Genomic DNA, 20,516 nt, shown 5'->3' on the forward strand with positions numbered 1-20,516 from the left:
AACTTTATATATGGAATATGACTAGAATTTCATCTAGTTTCTCAATATCCAACTTTCATGCATGTTTAAAATGCTGTTTTTTTAAATTTTCTCCAATGCCATGTTAAAATGCTTTATTTCGTAACTTAATAACCGTAGCTCCAAACTTAATAAACTTTATATGTAAATGGGGTAGAAAAATGCCTAGTTTAACATGGTGCACTCATCTTGCATGTTTAACAACTCTAAAATATTATTTAGGACAGAACAGTACCAAACCTAAAATATGCACATGAGGATTTTTCCGGACTTGTTGCTTGTTGTTCCGGCCTCATTTAAACTTGCCTAGATAGGTAGTTTTCATTTGCTTCACCCCTTTCCATGTTAATCAACATTTAATATTGTTGGGTACATAAACGAGATCAAACTAAATAACTTGAATGTGGTGTTCCGTCAATATGCAACTTGTTGCATATTGAGCTCCACTTAATTTGTAGTTTTGTTTGTGCACTTTGCCATGCCATGCCTCTTTAAACCAAACATGCATCATACTTGGTTGTGCATCATGCCATGTTTATGTGATGGTTGTTTACCATGATTGTTTGCTTCTTTCCGGTGTTGCTTCTTCGGGTTGGTTCCGATAACGTCGCGTTTGTGAGAATTCGTTCGACTTTGTCCATTTGTCTTCTTCATGGGCTCGTTCTTCTTCCTTGCGGGATCTCAGGCAAGATGACCATACCCTCGAAATCATTTCTATCTTTGCTTGCTAGTTGCTCGCTCTATTGCTATGCCGCGATACCTACCACTTGCTTTATCATGCCTCCCATATTGCCATGTCAAGCCTCTAACCCACCTTTCCTAGCAAACCATTGTTTGGCTATGTTACCGCTTTGTTTAGCCCCTCTTATAGTGTTGCTAGTTGTAGGTGAAGATGAAGTTTGTTCCTTGTTTGGAACATGGATTTTTGGGATATCATTATTATGTATTATTTTACTTTAATGCATCTATATACTTGGTAAAGGGTGGAAGGCTCAGCCTTATGCCTCGTGTTTTGTTCCACTCTTGCCGCCCTAGTTTCTGTCATACCGGTGTTATGTTCCTTGATTTTTGCGTTCCTTACGCGATTGGGTGTTATGGGAAGCCCTTGACAGTTCACTTTGAATAAAACTCCTCTAGCAAGGCCCAACCTTGGTTTTACCATTTTCCACCTAAGCCTTTTTCCCTCGGGTTTCCGGAGCCCGAGGGTCATCTTTATTTTAAACCCCCGGGCCAGTGCTCCTCTGAGTGTTGGTCCAACCTGTCAGCAGCCAGTGGCCACCAGGGGCAACTCTGGGTTGGCCTACTAGAATCTTGGACAATCCGGTGTGCCCTGAGAATGAGATATGTGCAGCTCCTATCGGGATTTGTCGGTACATTCGGGCATCTTTGCTGGTCTTGTTTTACCATTGACAAAATGTCTTGTAACCAGGATTTCGAGTCTGATCGGGTCTTCCTGGGAGAAGCAATATCCTTTGTTGACCGTGAGAGCTTGTGATGGGCTAAGTTGGGACACCCCTGCAGGGTTTGAACTTTTGAAAGTCGTGCCCGTGGTTTTGTGGCAGATGAGAATTTGTTAATATCCTGTTGTAGAGAACTTACACTTAACTTAATTAAAATGCATCGACCGCGTGTGTAGCTGTGATGGTCTCTTTCCGGCGGAGTCCGGGAAGTGAACATGGTTCTTGTGTTATGCTTGAACGTAAGTAGCTTCAGGATCACTTCTTGATCACTTATAGCTTCTCGACCGTGCTTTGCTTCTCTTCTCGCTCTTATTTGCGTAAGTTAGCCACCATATATGCTTAGTGCTTGCTGCAGCTCCACCTCACTACCTTTTCCTACCTATAAGCTTAAATAGTCTTGATCTCGCGGGTGTGAGATTGTTGAGTCCTTGTGGCTCACAGATACTTCCAAACGGTTGTAGGTGTCAATGATACTAGTGCATATGATGCAACCGAGCTCAAGTGGGAGCTCGATGAAGATCTTGTTCGTTGTGTTATGTCTTTTCCTGTTGATCAGTAGTGGAGCCCGGTTGGGGCGATCGGGGATCTAGCATTTGGGTTATCTTCTTTTATTTTGGTTCCGTAGTCGGACCTTGATTGTATTTTGGATGATGTATGTTTAACTTGTATTTGTGTGAAGTGGCGTTTGTAAGCCAACTCTTTATCCCTTTCTTATTCAGTACATGGGATGTGTGAAGATTACCCCTCTTGCGACAAACCTACCATGCGGCTATGCCTCTAAGTCGTGCCCCGACACGTGGGAGATATGGCCGCATTGTGGGTGTTTCAGCATCCCCAAGCTTCGGCTCTGGCTACTCTTTGTTCCATAATCCATCAAACCTTTACCCAAAACTTGAAAACTTCACAACACAGAACTCAAAATAGAAAATCTCGTGAGCTCCGTTAGCTAAAGAAAACAAAGCACCACTTCAAGGTACTATAATGAACTCATTCTTTATTTATATTGGTGTTAAACCTACTGTATTCCAACTTTTCTATGGTTTATAAACTCTTTTACTAGCCATATATTCATCAAAATAAGCAAACAACACAAGAAAAACAGAATCTGTCAAAAACAGAATAGTCTGTAGTAATCTGTAGCTAACGCAAGTTCTAGAACCCCAAAAAAATTAAAATAAATTGCTGGACGTGAGGAATTTATCTATTAATCATCTGAAAAAAGAATTAACTAAATACAACCTTTCCAATAGAAATGGCAGTGATTCTCGTGAGCGCTAAAGTTTCTGTTTTTACAGCAAGATCAAAAAGACTTTCCCCAATTCTTCCCAACGGTTCTACTTGGCACAAACACTAATTAAACACAAAAAACACAACCAAAACAGAGGCTAGATAAATTATTTATTACTAAACAGGAGCAAAAAAAAGGAATAAAAATAAAATTGGGTTGCCTCCCAACAAGCGCTATCGTTTAACGCCCCTAGCCAGGCATAAAAGCGAAGATAGATCTAGGTATTGCCATCTTTGATAGGCAATCCATATGTGGCTCTCATAATAGATTCATATGGTAATTTAATTTTCATTCTAGGAAAGTGTTCCATGCCCTTCCTTAATGGAAATTGGAGTCTAATATTCCCTTCCTTCATATCAATAATTGCACCAATCGTTCTAAGGAAAGGTCTACCAAGAATAATAGGACATGAAGGATTGCAATCTATATCAAGAACAATGAAATCTACGGGCACATAGTTCCTATTTGCAACAATAAGAACATCATTAATTCTTCCCATAGGTTTCTTAATAGTGGAATCCACAAGGTGCAAGTTTAAAGAACAATTATCAAAATCACGGAAACCCAGCAAATCACACAAAGTTTTTGGAATCATGGAAACACTAGCACCCAAATAACACAAAGCATAGCACTCATGATCTTTAATTTTAATTTTTATTCATAAGATTGCATCAAAGCATCAACGATATGTTTAGTAAAAGCTCTATTTTGACTATAAGCATGAGGGGAATTTAGCACGGATTGCAACAAGGAAATACAATCTATCAAAGAGAAATTATCATAATTAAATTCCTTGAAATCCAAAATAGTGGGTTCATTGATATTTAAAGTTTTGACCTCTTCAATCCCATTTTAACAATTTTTGCATCAAGATCTAAAAGCTCCGAATTTTTGGAACACCTTCTAGGTAAAGGTGGCTCATCTTCAGTCCCATCATTACCAAGGTTCATATTGCAAAACAAAGATTTAATAGAATACACATCAATAACTTTTAGATCTTCATCCTTATTATCATGAAAACTAGAAGAACACGCTTTCACAAAGCCATCTTTCTTAGCACGCATCCTAGCGGTTCTTTCTTTGCACTCACCAATGGAAATTCTCATGGCTTTGAGAGACTCATTGATATCATGCTTAGGTGGAATAGATCTAAGTTTCAAAGCATCAACATCAAGAGAAATTCTATCAACGTTCCTAGCCAACTCATCAATCTTAAGCAATTTTTCTTCAATCAAAGCATTGAAACACTTTTGCGAAGTAATAAATTCTTTAATACTAGATTAAAAATAAGAGGGCATCTTATTATAATTTCCATAGGAATTGTTGTAGGAATTACCATAATTATTAGAGGAATTAGTAGGGAACGGCCTAGAATTAAAATTACCTCTATACGCATTATTACCAAAATTGTTCCTACCAACAAAATTCACATCCATAGATTCATTATTATTCTCAATCAAGGTAGACAAGGGCATATCATTAGGATCAGTAGGAGCACTCTTATTAGCAAACAATTTCATAAGTTCATCCATCTTTCCACTCAAAACATTAATCTCTACAATTGCATGCACTTTTTTATTGGTAGATCTTTCGGTGTGCCATTGAGAATAATTAACCATAATATTATCTAGGAGTTTAATAGCTTCTTGCTACCTCTTTTAGCACTGCGTTGGTTTTCCCCGAAGAGGAAGGGATGATGCAGCAAAGTAGCATAAGTATTTCCCTCAGTTTTTTAGAACCAAGGTATCAATCCAGTAGGAGGCTACGCGCGAGTCCCTCGCACCTGCACAAAACAAATAAATCCTCACAACCAACGCAAATAGGGTTTGTCAATCCCTATAGGGCCACTTACGAGAGTGAGATCTGATAGATATGATAAGATAATATTTTTGGTACTTTTATGATAAAGATGCAAAGTAAAATAAAGGCAAAGTAAATAACTAAGTAGTAGGAGATTAATATGATAAAGATAGACCAAAGACAAGTATAAGTATTCTACGGTGGGTGAACAAATTACTGTTGAGCAATTGACAGAATTGAGCATAGTTATGAGAATATCTAGGTATGATCATGTATATAGGCATCACGTCCGAGACAAGTAGACCGACTCCTGCCTGCATCTACTACTATTACTCCACTCATCGACCGCTACCTAGCATGCATCCAGAGTATTAAGTTAAAACCAAAGTAACGCCTTAAGCAAGATGACATGATGTAGAGGGATAGACTCATGCAATATAAAGAAAACCCCATCTTGTTATCCTCGATGGCAACAATACAATATGTGCCTTGCTGCCCTTACTATCACCGGGAAAGGACACCGCAAGATTAAACCCAAAGCTAAGCACTTCTCCCGTTGCAAGGAAGATCAATCTAGTAGGCCAAACCAAACTGATAATTCGAAGAGACTTGCAAAGATAACCAATCATACATAAAAGAATTCAGAGAAGATTCAAATATTATTCATAGATAGACTTGATCATAAACCCACAATTCATCGGTCTCAACAAACACACCACAAAAAGAAGATTACATCGAATAGATCTCCACAAGAGACGGGGAGAACATTGTATTGAGATCCAAAAAGAGAGAAGAAGCCATCTAGCTACTAACTATGGACCCATAGGTCCGAAGTAAACTACTCACACTTCATCGGAGAGGCTATGGTGTTGATGTAGAAGCCCTCCGTGATTGATGCCCCCTCCGGCGGAGCTCCGGAACAGGCCCCAAGATGGGATCTCATGGATACAGAAAGTTACGGCGGTGGAATTAGAGTTTTGGCTCTGTATCTGATCGTTTGGGGGTACGTCGATATATATAGGAGGAAGAAGTACGTTTGTGGAGCAACAGGGGGCCCACGAGGGTGGAGGGCGCGCCTGGGGGGCAGGCGCGCCCCCCTACCTCGTGGCCTCCTGTTAGCTGGCTTGACGTAGGGTCCAAGTCTCCTGAGTTGTATTCGGTGAGAAAATCACGTTCCCGAAGGTTTCATTCTGTTTTGACTCTGTTTGATATTCCTTTTCTTCGAAACCCAAAATAGGCAAAAAAACAGCAATTCTGGGTTGGGCCTCCGGTTAATAGGTTAGTCCCAAAACTAATATAAAAGTGGATAATAAAGCCCAATAATGTCCAAAACAGTAGATAATATAGCATGGAGCAATCAAAAATTATAGATACGTTGGAGACGTATCACTTCTCCTAAAGTGATTTCCATAAAAGTGCCTCCCGCGGCCTAATCTAAAAGATTTCTAGAAGCAAAATTCAATCCGGCATAAAAGTTTTGTATAATCATCCAAAGATTCAAACCATGTGTAGGGCAATTACGTATCATTAATTTCATCCTCTCCCAAGATTTTGCAACATGTTCATGATCAAGTTGCTTAAAATTCATAATATCTTTTCTAAGAGAGATGATCTTAGCAGGAGGAAAATACTTAGAGATAAAAGCATCTTTGCACTTATTCCATGAATCAATACTATTTTTAGGCAAAGACGAAAACCAAGCTTTAGCACGATCTCTAAGAGAGTACGGAAATAGCTTTAAATTAAAAATATCATTATCCACATCTTTCTTCTTTTGCATATCACACAAATCAACAAAGTTGTTTAGATGGGTAGCGGCATCTTCACTAGGAAGGCCGGCGAATTGATCTTTCATGACAAGATTCAACAAAGCAGCATTAATTTCACAAGATTCAGCATCGGTAAGAGGAGCAATCGGAGTGCTAAGAAAATCATTGTTGTTGGTATTGGCAAAGTCACACAATTTAGTATTATCTTGAGCCATCGTGACAAGCAAGCAATCCAACACACAAGCAAACAAGAAACGGGCAAAAAGAGGCAAATAGGGAAAGAGAAGGGGAACAGAGAGAGAGAGAGGGTGAATAAAACGGCGAGGGTGAAGTGGGGGAGAGGAAAGCGAGAGGCAAATGGAAAATAATGTAATGCGAGGGATAAGAAATTGTGATGGGTACTTGGTATGTCTTGACTTGGTAATGGCGGCAGAAATGACTCGTTGTTGGGAGTCAAATGTTGACTTGACTTGGCGCGAATCTCCTCGGCAACGGCGCCAGAAATCCTTCTTGCTACCTCTTGAGCACTGCGTTGGTTTTCCATTGAAGAGGAAAGGGTGATGGAGGAAAGTAGCGTAAGTATTTCCCTCGGTTTTTGAGAACCAAGGTATCAATCCAATAGGAGATCACGCTCAAGTCCCACGCACCTACACAAACAAATAAGAACCTCGCAACCAACGTGATAAAGGGGTTGTCAAGCCCTTCTCGGTCACTTACGAGAGTGAGATCTGATAGATATGATAAGATACTATTTTTGATATTTTTATGATAAAGAGAAATAAAGATGCAAAGTAAGATAAACGGCAAAGGAAATAACTAAGTATTGGAAGATTAATATGATGAAAGATAAACCCGGGGGGCCATAGGTTTCACTAGTGGCTTGTCTCATGAGCATAAGTATTACGGTGGGTAAACGAATTACAATCGAGCAATTGATAGAATTGAGCATAGTTATGAGAGTATCTAGCTATGATCATGTATATAGGAATCACGTCCGAGACAAGTAGACAGAAACGATTCTGCATCTACTACTATTACTCCACACATCGACCGCTATCCAGCATACATCTAGAGTATTAAGTTCATAAGAACAGAGTAATACTTTAAGGAAGATGACATGATGTGGAGGGATAAACTCATGCAATATGATATAAACCCCATCTTTTTATCCTCGATGGCAACAATACAATACGTGTCGGTTCCCTTTCTGTCACTGAGATCGAGCACAGCAAGATTGAACCCAAAGCTAAGCACTTCTCCCATTGCAAGAAAGATCAATCTAGTAGGCCAAACCAAACAGATAATTCGAAGAGACTTGCAAAGATAAACCAATCATACATGAAAGAATTCAGAGGAGAATCAAATATTGTTCATAGATAATCTGGATCGTAAACCCACAATTCATCGGATCTCGACAAACACACCGCAAAAGAAGATTACATCGAATAGATCTCCAAGAAGATCGAGGAGAACTTTGTATTGAGATCCAAAGAGAGAGAAGAAGCCATCTAGCTAATAACTATGGACCTATAGGTCTGAAGTAAACTACTTACACATCACCGGAGAGGCCATGGAGTTGATGTAGAGGCCCTCCGTGATCAATTCCCCTTCCGGCGGAGCTACGGAAAAGGCCCCAAGATGGGATCTCTCGGGTACAGAAGGTTGCGGCGGTGGAATTAGGTTTTCGTGGTGCTCCTGGATGTTTGGGGGGTACATGGATATATATATATAGGAGGAAGAAGTATGTCGGTGGAGCAACGGAGGGCATACGAGGGTGGAGGGGGCGCCCAGGGGGTAGGCGCGCCCCCTGCCTCGTGCCTTCCTCCCTTGTCTCTTGATGCCCACTCCAAGTCTCCTAGATCACGTTTGTTGAGATAATCACATTCCCGAAGGTTTCATTCTGTTTGGACTCCGTTTGATATTCCTTTTCTTCGAAACCATAAAATAGGCAAAAAAAACAGCAATTTGGGCTGGGCCTCCGGTTAGTAGGTTAGTCCCAAAAATGATATTAAAGTGTAAAATAAAGCCCATTGACATCCAAAATAGATAATATAATAGCATGGGGAATCAAAAATTGTAGATACGTTGGAGACGTATCAGGCACCCCACATGATGTGGTATTTTTGTGTCCATTTTGAGATAAGGCGCACTCGAATAATGACAGCTAAGAAAGGCATTTTGAAAGAATAGTTGCCACTTTAATATCTCAAACATTTGTATAATACAAACTGTATGCGTTCTGTTAACCATTCAAGTGACGCCACATGTCTTGGTTTTAATGGTCGTAGGAGGTGTCGTGCGGACAGCTGCTTAACCTTGACTGAACGGGAGGCATGCAAGCGCAGTCCGGTCTGCAGGCTAACTGAGTGGAGTGCAAGATGTCCTCGAATGCGCAGGCTCACCAGGAAGCGTGCGACCTGTACACTGCACAGGCTCATTGGGAAGCGAGCCCTATGACTTCCATGGCCACCCGCCTTCCTCTCTGTGTGCACGCCCCCCTCAGCGGCATGGGATGCCGCCATCGAACGCTACCTCTTAGCGCCGCCAGCTGCCGTCCTCCCACCCCACGCGCGTCCACCCCGGGATGACATGATGCAAAGTGAGAGCAGGATTTGTGTGTCTCTTCAATGCAAACGGTTCTTTTGGATGGCCCGTGTGCAACCACTTACAAATAATTTGGTGCGATTTGCATCTGTCATATTGGGTATGTTACCATTTGTCAAACTGGAAAGATTGACATTTGTTGATCTAGTAACATTGTCATTTGTCAACCTCGTAACACTGCAATTTGTCTAAATATGAAGCTAAAAATCACTAGCAGTATCTAATTTTTACAACTAAAATTCAGTAATTGAGCATAGATTTCATTCATAGATTAAGCATTTGTTCTTAATTTATACAAACAGTTCAACTCGACAGCTAAACCGACCAAACTTTTCCCCCATTGTTGCCAACCACGTACTGAAATAGCTAGTTCAACTATATATACTAGCTAATTTTAAGTACGTTGTACAGTTCCACCACATCTATAGTCAGATGAACTGAACAAAATAGCCCCTAAATACTACTACTACTGCGGAGGGGCTTTGTACTACTTCCGGCTGCCTCTCCTCTGCCGAGCGCGCTCAGTAAGAGGCGGAGGAGGAGTAGCCTACCGACGAGCTTGGCAACCGCAATACGGTGCCTGCCGCTGTTGCAGCTTCAGCGACACTCACCTTGAACGCCCTCTACCGCTCCAGACGACCCCTCTCGAAGCGGTGGTTCTCCTCGTAGATCTCCTGATTCCTCACCTCTGAGGCGGCGTGTGCCGCTGCCACGGCGGCGGTAAGGCTCTTTGCGTGCTCGACGAGGTGCTCCTCCTCCTCCCGCAGGAACTCGGTGTAGCGCGCAAGGTCGCTGACGCACGTGCGGGCATCCACCTCCGCCTCCCGCCTTCGGGCGGCGGTGACAGAGCGGGTGATGACCCCGGCGGTCGACGATGGGCTGGCGGCCACGGTGGCCGACGATGGGCTGGCGGCCACGACCACCACCTCCCGCCTTCGGGCCGCGGTGACGGAGCGGGTGATGGCCACGGTGGCCGGCAGTGGGGTGGTGGCCACGGTGGCCGGCAGTGGGGTGGCGGCCACGACGGCCACCTCCCGCCTTCAGGCCGTGGCGGCGGAGTGGGTGATGGCCCTGGCTTTCGACGGTGGTGTGGCGGTAGCGGCGGCCGGCAACAGCTGTCGACGGGCACCGGCGGCGGAGCGTGTGGTGGGTGTTCCACGCACACCCAATAGGGACGCCACACACACTACACTATGCTGGGGACTACGCCGCCGCCGCGGTGTAGCCTCCCAGCTGGAGTTGTCCTCTAATGATGGTGGAGTGGCTGAGCGATGACGATGGAGCAGTGCCATTGGTGATTGTGGGAGAAGCAGACGAGATAAGTTACAGGAAGGGAGCGCAAAATGTGACGCAGGACTCGCCGGCCGTGAGGGTTTTTATAGCAGGCTGGTAAGCATTGAGATTTTGGGGGATTTCACCGAGTCGCGCAGGAAGCTTGCGGGCAACCTTTGAGGTTGCACGGGAACGGGCTCACCGACGATTCATTGACGCTGCCATTTGGCCAAAAGAACGCCCCCGTGCGCTGCGCAAGCTTGCGTTGTAAGCCGTTTGCGGCAGCGGGGTGACAAGACGTGCGAGAGGAGGACGAATGGCCACGTACACATATGGTTAATAAAAAAACCTTTGTGATTTAATTACCTACTATACCCCCATCCTGGTTTATAAGTATGATTTAACTAATAAAATATGAATGCATGTCGCCAAAGATTATATAGTTGGATTCGTATTTGAACATAGTTTCCAATTATATAATTTTTATAACATGCATTAACACTTTGTTTGTTAATTTGAGGGCAAAGTATGGCACAGAGTATAAAGGGGGCTATATACTAGACAGAGGTGGTAGCACACGGCCGCTCTCTACGCAGCGACGCAACTGTCGGCCGGCTTGTAGGCGACCATTTCCTGCGTGTTCAACTGCTCTATGTGTGTGGTTGCTTGCAGTTCAGGCGGCCGCGGTGTGCTCTGCTCGCGTCCCTCCGGGTGCTCTGCCCTCGTCCCTCCATGCACACTGCCAGTGTTTGGGGCCGATGCATGATCACGCACGTTCGTGTGTGTGCGATTGCGTCGGGCGTGGCACGACGATGCAGTTACCCGCTGCAAAAACTACCATGCGGACGCGCCGAGAATCCATGCCGCCTGGCCCCCTTTTATTCTTGCGGTCATTTACCTTCATTTCTCGTCTCACACGACACAATAAGCACACCCACAAGGACACATACAGAGAGGACATCCAACAGTTCCAATGGCACTCCCAGCGGCCGACGATGACAACAGCGGGCAGTTCACCACGCAACACGTCGTGGACACCCATGTGAGGGGAAGGCTCTCTCGATGGTGTACACAAATGATCTGGTCTCGGTGGAGATCTTCATCCAAACTATGGAGCAGTTCCCTGCCGAGGACAAGTACCAAGTGGTCGGCTTCGACCTCGAGTACACAATGGGTCGTGTCGGGCATGATCAGAAGGTTGTCGTCGCCCAGTTGTGCGTGCGACATGACGTCCTTGTCTACCACTACCACCTGGCCACAACACCTTGTGAGTGTTTCTCCAGGTTTATCAACAGCTCCGACTACAGTTTCGCTGCGGTCGACACCACCAACGATCTAAAAGCTCTCAAGGTTTCGTGCTTGAAATGCCCGAATCTTGTCAACATCCAAAGCCACTACAAGGTCTGGGGCAGCGATAAAAACAAACTGAACTCCCTGGTTGACCTCGCCTCGGCCATCATCGACCCCTACAACATCAAGATGAAGAATGAGAGCAATAAGGACAGGAACGCCTGGCACAGTGTGTGGCATAAGAGACTGGATGAACAACATGTCAGTACGTGTCCATGGACGCGTACACAAGCTATGAGATGTACAGGCGGATCGTTGACATGAGGAATTGTCTTCTTCCTGACCCAGACGAGGGATCGAGCCACATAGAAGTGGCGGGAGCGTCACAAGAAGTAGATGACTAGACAATAGTTTCTCCTACTTTAGAATGCACGCAATTGTTTATTGAGGTGTGTGCGAATGATCTGTATAGTCACTTATGTAATTGGATGTTTATTTCAGTTATATATATATACATGTTATTCTACTCTAGACAGAGCAAATCACACGTCTTATTAGCAGCAATCGTCTGTGTTATTATTGGTCTTCGCACACATTTCTGATTACGGACCTGTTTGCCGCGTATCACACACATCTTGTTCAGTTGAGCCATTTCCATTGTGTTGCCTAATCACACACAGTTCATCCTAGTGAACCATATGCTATATATCGCACACGCCTTCATCTGGCTGCCCGTTTCTTTTGTTCCTCCTCATCCCAAACAGTCAATTGAACTGAACTGTATGCCCTGCATTGCACACGCAACTAAAATCTGAACCATGTTTGATGTATCCGTCATCGCAAACATTTTGCACCTTTTTTAACGGGTTTTCTACACCCCCGTTTGCGATTATGGCATCACACATAGTTTTGTCGAAGGGTCTCTGATCGTAGTGTTGAGTTTGGACCATCCTGCAGTAGTGAGGAGTTAGAGGCCACCGGCACGTTTCAAGGAGTTAACCCCGGCAGGAGTCATCCTAAGGGGAAGATGACGTTGCCGGTGACGTTTTGGGGAGAGCTGAACTTTCGGACTGAGAAGATTGTGTTTGATGTGGTTGATCTCCCCCTGCCATACAATGGGATTCTTGGACGACCAGCCCTGGCCAAGTTCATGGCAGCATCTCACTATGCTTACAACACCCTGAAAATGCATAGGCCATTCGGAGTCCTCACTATCCCGTCAGATGAGAAGGATGCAATTATCTGTGTGGACAAGATGTATCGGGACGCAATTGCAGCAGAGGCTGTGGCGGTAGTAGTTCCCGTCAAGGAAAACAAAGGGAAGAAGAGGGATTGTAGGACCTCTCGCAAGGAGTCCGGGAAGTGTGCCCCCTTGGAGTGCACGACACCCATCGACGACATGCCAGAGTGTTCCAAAAGCACAAGATCCAAGGTTGCTGCACCCCAAGTGAAGAAGGTCCCGGCAGGGCTGGCTGGCGTTGATGGTACTTTCACCATCAACGCCACCCTCGATGACAAATAGGAAAGCATGCTCGTTGCCATCTTGCAAGAGAATGTCGATGTGTTTGCTTGGCAACCATCTGATATTCCCTGTGTTCCCAGGGAGATAATTGAGCACCACCTTGCTATCTTCCCACATGCCCAACCCGTCAAGAAGAAAGTACAGAAACATGCCTTGGAGAGGTAGCAGTTCATTGCCGAAGAGATCAAGAAGTTGGAAGCAGCTGGTTTGGTCAGAGGGGTACTGCATCCTACATGGTTGGAAAATCCAGTAGTGGTCCGTAAAGCTAATGGGAAGTGGAGGCTTTGCATTGACTTCACAAACCTCAACAAGGCTTGCCCGAAGGACACATTTCCCTTGTCATGCACCGACCAGATCGTGGATTCAACTTCGGGATGTGATTTCTCTCCTTTTTGGATGCGTACTCAAGATATCATCAGATCTTCATGTCCAATGAAGATGAAGAGAAGACATCATTCATCACTCCATGTGGTACGTATTGTTTTGTCTGCATGTCGTTCGGATTAAAGAGTGCCAGATCCACTTTTGCAACGGCAGTCCAGATTGGTTTTGAGCCACAATTGCACAGAAATATAGAAGCCTATATGGATGATATAGTGGTCAAAACCAAGGATAAGGCCACCCTTATCCAGTATTTGGAAGAGACATTTACCAATATGCGCAAGATCAATCTGAATCTTAACCCAGAGAAATGTGTGTTTGGTGTTCCCTCCGACAAGCTACTTGGGTTCCTCATGTCCCATAAGGGGATCGAAGCCAACCCCGACAAGATCAAGGCCATTGAGCAGATCCAAGCACCAAGGACAGTTAAGGATGTGAGGCGCTTGATAGGATGCGTTGTCGCGCTGAGCAGATTCATCTCCAAGTCTGCCGAGCGTGCCTTGCAGTACTTCAAGGTTTTGAAGAGGGCAGGACCTATGAAGTGGACCCTAGAAGCAGATGCAGCTCTACAAGAGTTGAAAGCCTACCTATCATCTATGCCCACCTTGGTTGCACCCAGAACCCAAGAACCATTGTTGCTATACTTGGCGGAAACCAACTAAGTGGTCAGTGCAGCTTTGGTAGCATAGCGAGAGGTGGATGAAGCAGAAAGTGGCTAGATCACAGCAGAGTCAGAAAAGGATCAGGACAGCGGTGAGCACGGCAACGAGAGCAACCCCAAGGACGCGGCAAGGAAGAAAGTGGTGCAGCGCCCAGTGTAATTCGTCAGCTCCTTATTACAGGGGGCTAGATCGAGGTACTCTGGCGTGCAAAAGTTAATCTTTGGTCTCATTATGGCCTCAAGGAAACTATGCCACTACTTCCAAGCCCATGGGATCACAGTTGTCACTCGTTTCCCATTGCAAAGGATACTCCGAAACCCTGAGGCAACTGGCAGAATAGTGGAATGGGATTTGGAGTTATCCAACTTTGGTTTGAAGTTTTAGAGCACTTCAACCATTTAGAGCAGGGCATTGGCAGATTTTATTGTAGAATGGATGCCAACCCTCGATGAGGAAAGGATAGAGCCAGCTCTCCCCGGCAAGGAATCCCCCCAGGAATGGATTATGTATTTTGATGGTGCTTTTTCCGTACAAGGAGCACCGACTGGCGTGCTTCTTGTTGCCCCCTCCGGGGAGCACTTGAAATACGTCGTCTAGATGCACTTTGCCCGAGAAGAAGCCACCAACAATACAGCAGAGTATGAAGGGCTCCTTGTCGGGCTCAGGATTGCAGCAGAATTGGGAATTAAAAAGTTGATTATTCAAGGAGATTCACAGCTCGTGGTGAGACATCAAAGCCCATTGATGGAAGCATACGTTGAGGAAGTAAGGAGATTGGAGGAGCACTTTGACGGGTTGCAAACAGAGCACGTCCCCCATGCAGAAAATAGCGTAGCTGATCACCTGTCAAAGTGTGTTGCGCAGAAGCTTCCTGTGGAACCAGGAACATTTGTTCTCCATCTCTCTCAACCCTCCGCATCACCAGCCACAATGGCTGGGAAGAGGAAGATGGGCTATGGTAAGCCTCTCCCGGCAGAGCCATCCGCTCTCGACAGAGACCCTGCCGGAAACAACTCATCACAGCCTGCCAGACCACCCCCTCCACCCGGGCCTATGGACCCTGCGAACGAGGCTAGTACTCCTGTAGCCGAGGAGGTGCCGCTAGTCCTTGTTGATGAGCCTCAGGCTCCAACTTGGGCAAGGCACATTGTCTGCTTCCTCCAAACCAGAGAACTCCCTGGCAATCATGATGAAGCTGAAAGAGTAGCCCAGAGGGCCAGTATGTATCAGTTTGTCGATGACACTCTGTATAGGAGTCCCAACAGCGTGAAATTGAAACGTGTTTGCCGGGAGGATGGAAAGGAACTGCTGGCTGAGATTCACAGAGGAATGTGCGGCTCACACATTGGATCAAGGGCATTAGATGGGAAAGCATTTCGACAAGGATTCTATTGGCCCACAGCCCTCCAAGATGCAGTTGAGCTCATCATGAATGTGACGCCTGTCAGTTCCATTCCAAGAGAACACACCTGCCTGCCCAAGCCCTTCAGACAATCCCTCTATCATGGCCATTTTCGGTCTGGGGCTCGATATCCTCGACCCCTTCCCCCGAGCAATCGGGGGCTTTGAATTCTTGTTCGTTGCCATTGACAAGTTTACAAAGTGGCCGGAAGTGACTGTCGTGAGAAAGATGACTGCTGAGTCAGCTATCAAGTTCTTGAAAGAATTGGTGTGTCATTTCAGACTTCCGGCAAGGATCATCCCAGACAACGACACCCAGTTCACAAGCCACGCCTTCATGCAATATGTCCGTCCCCTCGGATGCAAAATCTCATTCGCTTATTTGGCACACCCCCGGAGCAATGGACAAGCTGAGAGGACGAACACTAAAGTGCTATGTGGACTCAAGGCAAGAACTTCTGATATGCTGCAGAAGCAGGGCAGGCGGTGGATCGAGGAGCTTCCGGTAGTTCTCTGGTCCCTCAGAATGACACCTAATCGAGCTACCGGGCAGACTCCCTTCTCCCTGGTCTACGGGGCAGAAGCAGTTATCCCCATGGAACTCATTTATGGGTCGCCTCGAGTGCTTGCCTACGATGAAGTAGCACAAGATCAGCACCGGCATGACGACGTTGTGCTACTTGAGGAGAACCGTCTCCGGGCTGCTACGCGTGTTGCATGCTACCAGCAAGCCTTGCGTCGCTATCATAGCCGCAGGGTTCATGCCCGGTGTTTTGACGAAGGTGACCTTGTCCTTAGGCGTGTTCAGTCCGCCAAGGGTACAAACAAGTTATCACCAAAGTGGGAAGGCCCTTACCGGGTGGTACGAGTCACCAGACTTGGCGTAGTCCGTCTGGAGATCGGAGATGGCACATAGTTGCAAAACTCATGGAATATTGAGCATCTCCGTAAGTTCTACCCGCAAGGCGCAGAGGCTGTCGGGCCCTGCCCGGCAGCCACCCATTGTACATGGCCTTGCCGAAGCTGCATGTAACCCCCTATACAAGCCGGGGCGATGACCCCGTGCGAGATAAAATAAAGAAGTGTTGTAGGGGGGGGGGGGGAACTAAGATTGCATACATGCACAAGCGCATCCAGATCATTGCATATGCATTTCATGAGCATTTGCATATGCATATAGATAGGACTGCATCCTGCATTCATTCTCATCTACATGGAGTTGCAGGTTCCTGCCGTGAACTTGACTCCGACAAGGGGTGAGAAGATTGCGCAGCACCGCAGTCTCCGGAAAGCCAAACAGATAAGTTTACCTCTTGTCCATTAGTGTTCTGTAAGCTATAGGTTGTGCATAGAGAAACCCCGCCATTCTCTTGAAACTAGGGTGCTCCCATCCTTGGCTTGAACGTTGCTTCGACCTGGATGGTCACAATGGACCTTGTTGAAAAGGGAGTGAGCGGGGGGGCTGGCGCCTCGGTCTGTTCCCCGGCAGACCTGGTTCTCCGGCAGACGAAAAGGGTACCGGGAGGATATCTTGCCGGGAAAACTTGTGTAACTGCAATAGAGAGGCACTCCACCTCTACATGGACGTATACATGCACGAGTTCTCGGAAAGGTTTATCTCTTTCATTGACATGCAAATACAAGTACCAGCATTACAGAACACAAAGATGGACTCGAGAGATTACATTATTTGAATTAAAATTTGGCGATTGCCCACAGATTTAAGATAAAAAAGAGATAAAAACCCAATAACCCCTCTTTTCCTTTCTCTGCTCCTTTTCCCAGGATGCTAAAACAAGAGGGAAAGGAGAATAAAAGGAGTATTGGGGGAGGGGCGGTGGCGTGCCCCAGGAGCTGAGCCAGGTGAAGAGCAAGGCCCATCGCCCTTCCCCAAACAAAAAGAAGAAAGAAGAAAGGGGGGAAGGGACGGAGCCGGTAGCGACATCATACACAACGGGAATGCAACGCTACCATCGCTTCGATGGGCCGGACGAAGCACCCCTCGTTGATGACAACTCCAGGGCCTCCAGGAGGAGCAATGCTGGGATTACCAATGATCTCCAGCCCCGCCTCCCGGACGAGCATTGAGGAAACCAAAAGATTTCCCACGCCAAGGACCAGGCTCACTCCCCAAGCGTCAGCGCCAGCATGAGGCAATGTATGCCCCAAGCCAGAGCCTGGGGCTGGCTCCAGGCTTCCTTCTCAAGCATGACCAACAGAAATAAAAAATGGGGAGAAGAGGACCACGGAAATGGATGACTCCGCCCTCCTCCGCTCGTCCCTTTTATAGGCCGAGCGGGGAGGGCAGCACCTCCATCCACGGGACATCACCGCCCTCCTCCACCAATTCAAGGCAGGCGGGCCCTTCCTCAGATGCTCTCCCGTGACACGTGCCTCCGTTACCTACGCAGCGCGATGCATGTTGCATATGTGGCTAAGAATAAGGCGCACTATGGGAAAAGTAAATTGGCAGTTTCCACCCTGTGTGTTAAAGTCATTCACGGGCCATTACTGGAGCAACCCCACCACTATTGGCTTTATTCCGAACGCGGGAAAATCGAAAACTGGCCCGGAATCAAGACTGAAGAGGCAACAACGGAAAACTTAAGGGGCCAACCCCTTTAGCAACCTTGCCTATGCACTTATTAGACCCTACCCCGACGACGCTCAGCAGCGCGTTTGGGGCAGGCCCGGGGGCTTCTGTCGGTGCAACAAACCTTAGGTCTGTTGACCAACCATGCACAGGCACAAGATCAAGATTGAAGCACTAGCTTAAGTCAGAGATTAGAAACCCAAGAGAATAAAAGAACCAACATGCAGCTCAGATGGACCAAGGATTGAGCCTGGGGAGCAAGGTATCGACAAGTGAAGGGCCTCCCTTGCCGGGCAGGCGAGCCCGGCAAGGGGCGAGGCCACCACCCAAAGCAAGCAACCGAGCCCCCCTCCCTCGGCAGAGCTTGCCAGGGTCAGCGGGGGCAGAACCGCCCAACCTACCGCTCAAAGCACGACCCACGTTGTCAATCAGTGCGGTGTCAAGCCGCAAGGTGATTAAGTGGCAGCCATTCGCCACATGACAGCCATTTCCTACAAAGAAGCCTACAGATGACACCCGTCCAGCGACGTGTCAAGAGAGCAGGAGCGGAGCTGGCGAGATAGCCCGGCAGGCCTTGCCGGGCGCCCAGTGATGTGACACTAAGCGGTGCATTTAATGCACCCTACCAGCCTGCAGAGTTAGGTATGATAGCACTGTTTGTTATCATATCAGTGGATAATGACCACTTTGCCACTGTGGTGACCCCTTAATCTATAAAAGGAGGCCCATGTCACTCATAGGAGGGGTTAGAAGGTTGGAAGTTGACAACCCCAAGCCACCACATACACGTAGTTGCCTCGAGCAAACCTTGTCGGGCAAGTGTACTACGCACCACCACATCCATTCTTCCATCAATCCACTAAAGCAGGAGTAGGGTCTTACGCCTTGCGGCGGCCTGAACGTAGGTAAATCTATTGTGTGCTCTCTGCTGCGCGGTCATACGTTGGTCTGCTCTTTGTGCAATGCGTTGTCCCCCCGCCGAACCAACAAGGGGTTGCCTGGTCCCATAGGTGGCCGCAGAAATCCCGCGACACGCCTCCATCATCAACCTCTACCGGTCTGCCCGTGCAGTTTAACCACCGATATACATACACTCGCCGCCCTGAGTTTCTTAGATGATGCCTGCGAAATGCCCCTTTCCCATGGATCCCCATCCCCACCCCCTCCCCCACTCCAGAGCATCATAGGCTAAGCCCAGCTATACTTCCCAGAGAGCGCGAGGAGCGAATGGCCCAAAAGAGCTTTACCATGACCTCTTCGCCCGACGTCGGCAAGGTGGCCGCCAAGGAAGCTGACGACAATGACTGGACCTGGATGGAGCCTTTCAATCAGCGGGCTAAAGTATTCTGGCATGTCGCGGTCGCCGGCTACGACATCGAGGTCGTCGACATCGACGGCTTGACGCGGGCTATGTCACAGGTTAAGTTGCCCACCCCCAACCCTTCGGGTTCGACAGTCGTCGATCTAATCGATGGCCCTTGCTACTTCTTGAGCTTGTGTTGGTTTTTCCCTTGAAGATGAAAGGGTGATGCAGCAAAGTAGAGTAAGTATTTCCCTCAGTTTTGAGAACCAAGGTATCAATCTAGTAGGAGACAACGAACAAGTCACTGAATACCTGTACAAACAATCAACAACTTGCACCCAACGTGATAAAGGGGTTGTCAATCCCTTCATGGTTACTTGCAAAAGTGAGATCTGACCGAGATAGATAAACGGTAAAGTAAATGTTTTTAGTATTTTTGGTTTATAGATCGGAAAGTAAAAGAATGCAATGGAAGTAAATAGGAAACTAAGATTGTAGATCAGAAACTAATATGTTGGAAAATAGACCCGGTGTCCATAGGTTTCACTAGAGGCTTCTCTCAAGACAGAAACTATTACAGTGGGTGAACAAATTACTGTCGAGCTGTTTATAGAAAATATCTAAGGCAATGATCATGAATATAGGTATCACGTCCATATCAAGTAGACCGACTCCTGCCTGCATCTAGACTATTAAGTTCATGAAGAACAGAGTAAAGCATTAAGTAAGATGACATGATGTAGAGGAATACACTCAAGCAATATGACGTAAACCCCATCTTTTTATCCTCGATGGCAACAATACAATATGTGCCTTGCTGCCCCTACTATCACTGGGAAAGGACACCACAAGATTGAACCCAAAGCTAAGCACTTCTCCCATTGCAAGAAAAACCAATCTAGTTGGCCAAACCAAATCAGTAGTTCAAAGAGACTTGCAAAGATATCAAATCATGCATATAAGAATTCAGAGGAGATTCAAATAATATTCATAGATAAGCTGATCATAAATCCACAATTCATCGGTTCTCGGCAAACACACCGCAAAAAAGTATTACATCGAATAGATCTCCAAGAACGTCGAGGAGAACATAGTATTGAGAATCAAAGAGAGAGAATAAGCCATGTAGCTACTAGCTAAGGACCCGTAGGTC

This window comes from Triticum dicoccoides, chromosome 2A, assembly GCF_002162155.2.
Source record: "Triticum dicoccoides isolate Atlit2015 ecotype Zavitan chromosome 2A, WEW_v2.0, whole genome shotgun sequence".
NCBI classification, from domain to species: Eukaryota; Viridiplantae; Streptophyta; class Magnoliopsida; order Poales; family Poaceae; genus Triticum; species Triticum dicoccoides.